This window comes from Siniperca chuatsi, linkage group LG12 (assembly GCF_020085105.1).
Source record: "Siniperca chuatsi isolate FFG_IHB_CAS linkage group LG12, ASM2008510v1, whole genome shotgun sequence".
NCBI lineage: Eukaryota > Metazoa > Chordata > Actinopteri > Centrarchiformes > Sinipercidae > Siniperca > Siniperca chuatsi.
In genome coordinates this window covers 29,708,269-29,710,609 of record NC_058053.1, presented here as the reverse complement: position 1 = coordinate 29,710,609, position 2,341 = coordinate 29,708,269, and the positions used below count along the sequence as shown (strand labels likewise).

The 2,341-nt window shown below is 38.8% G+C and overlaps 1 long non-coding RNA gene across 1 annotated transcript; it reads left to right on the top strand.

The window, feature by feature from the left end:
* Positions 1-984: 984 nt before the first annotated feature.
* LOC122885877 lies at positions 985-1,507 on the top strand. The gene is made up of 3 exons (XR_006380214.1): positions 985-1,125; positions 1,202-1,265; positions 1,354-1,507. It is a non-coding gene; the product is annotated as an uncharacterized LOC122885877 (long non-coding RNA).
* The last annotated feature ends 834 nt before the right edge of the window (positions 1,508-2,341 follow it).

The window sequence follows — 2,341 nt, the reverse complement described above, 5'->3', positions numbered from 1 at the left end:
AGAGAGAGATATCTGTGAGGTGTTTTATGTTCTGGCAACAGAAACAGAGACTCAGAATCAATGTGAGAATTACGCAGGTTTATTGTGATGCTCCTGTTTCATCACTGCTGCTGTTTGTTGGTGTTGGTTTCATCCTCTTTTTGTTTGTGTCACCTCCTGCCTTCCTCCTCCTCCATCAGTCCTGGATCTCCTCAGGCGTAAACACACAGAAACAAAGAGCTCGGTTGGTTTCATTGTCTGTCTGCAGCCACATCACAATGTTCAGTTCACAAAGCAACACTGAAGGTTGATCCAGCAGAAATAATGTGAACACAGGAAACATCATCACAATCTGACACACTGAGATCAGAAGCTTCATGTTTGACTTCATCATGTTTCATGTTCTTATTTCTCTTGTTTATTTATTGCTATTGAACCAAAATTCATCTGAGAGAAGGACCAAGGCCCTGTTCCATAAAGTGCTCTAAAAAGTGGGGATTAAAGTCCAACACCTGACTTGAACGAACCTAACACATCAGTCCCATAAAGTTCATGCAATCAGACCAGTTTGAGACAGGCTCAAGTAGTCAAGATAATTGCGTATGCATGCTGTTCTTAAGCAGCCCGAAAGGTCGAACATGGTTCAAATAGATCCATCATGGTAAACAGCAGTGGTAAAGAGAGAGCAGCGCTTACTATTAGAAACGAAGAATTCAAACATCTAATAACCAAAAAAGGTAATACAGCTGCCATAAACAAAACCAGAGAGAAGGCTCTCAAGAAACTGCTGATCGATTGAATGCGTAAGAAGCAACTGCGTTAAAATGTAATAATATTTTGATACAATCTAATTAAATCTTGGGCACCGTCTGAACCCATGCCACCTAGTACAAGGAGTGACTACATAAAAAGGTGATATATCTGCATATTCTTGACTAAAGTCTTTGTTCTAACGTTTTGTCTCATAGTGATGGCAAATTCTGTGCCTGTTGGAGCCACCAGACATCATGCAGGACCCTGAGTATGAGATAGCAGTGGTTTACTGTCAATGTTTAGTGATCATTAAACAGTTTGATTAATGGTTTCAGGGTGAAGGCCCATCTTCAAGGGAGGAGAATGAGGAGACTATGTTCAAGGAGGACCGAGGTAAGCAAGGATTGCACATTAAACACTTAAAGCCCTACTTGTGTGGTGAGGTGCTCAGTGTGCCCCCCCCCAACAGTTATTGGCTGCAGGACACAGAGAACCTTCTAGGACCTTCTCAGACTGGGACCACAGGTGACAAAGTGAGTGTTAACTAATGAATACAACACGATGCCAGGAACACTCCAAAAAATAATTTTACAAATTTTAATAAACTTTCTGTTCCTACAGAATGCAGAAAATGTAAAGTGTGCAAGCGTTACCTCCTCAAACAAATGGATGCACTGGATGTAGACATCCAATACAAAAAACTGAAGATGAGAAAGCTGGAACTGGAAATCCAACAACTGGAGAAAGATGGATGTAGAACTGCTATAACCAAGACAATGACGCGTGACCATTTGTTTTTTTGGATACCATTTAATTGTATGCCTTCTCCCAGGCAGCTTCAACTTAAAATAAAAAATACAAATTATGTGACGTATGTGTCTTATATAATTAAATGAAATTGAAAGGAAAGTGAAAAAAAAGCTACAATAAACAGATTAAGTAGCCTCAAGCCTTAACATAAGGAGTGGAATATAATGTTAACGAAAATAATATGTAGCTATTATCATGCTATTAGGGTCATTTAGATTGAGACTTATTTTATGTAGCGTAAGCCTAAACGATGGATATCACATACCATATAATTAAAACACGTCCTTATCATTGTGTAATTTATTTCATTTAGCCTATTATTTAAGTTGATTTTCTTTAACCTTACTCGACTGATATAATAGAGTCAAATAATATGATAACACGCCAGAAAGTCAGTGGTAAAATCATTGCATTTTTCCCATAGAGCAGGTCTAGACCGTACTCTTCATATTATTTACGAGACCCAACAAATCCCACCATGAGCAAGCACTTGGCGACAGTGGCAATGAAAAACTTCCTTTAAGAGGCAGAAACTTTGAGGAGAACCAGACCCAGGTTGGGCGGCCATCCACCACTGCTGCATGCGTGTGCAGAAAACAAGAAAAATAATATAACAATAATTATAACAATAATAAAATAATAATAATAATAATAATAATAATGATAGTAGTAGTCGAGCAGGAACACAGGTTCAGGACTCACCCAGGGCAGCCATAACTATAAGCTTTATCAAAGTGAAAAGTCTTAAGCCTACTCTTAAATATGGAGATGGTGTCTGCCTCCCGAACCCAAACTGGGA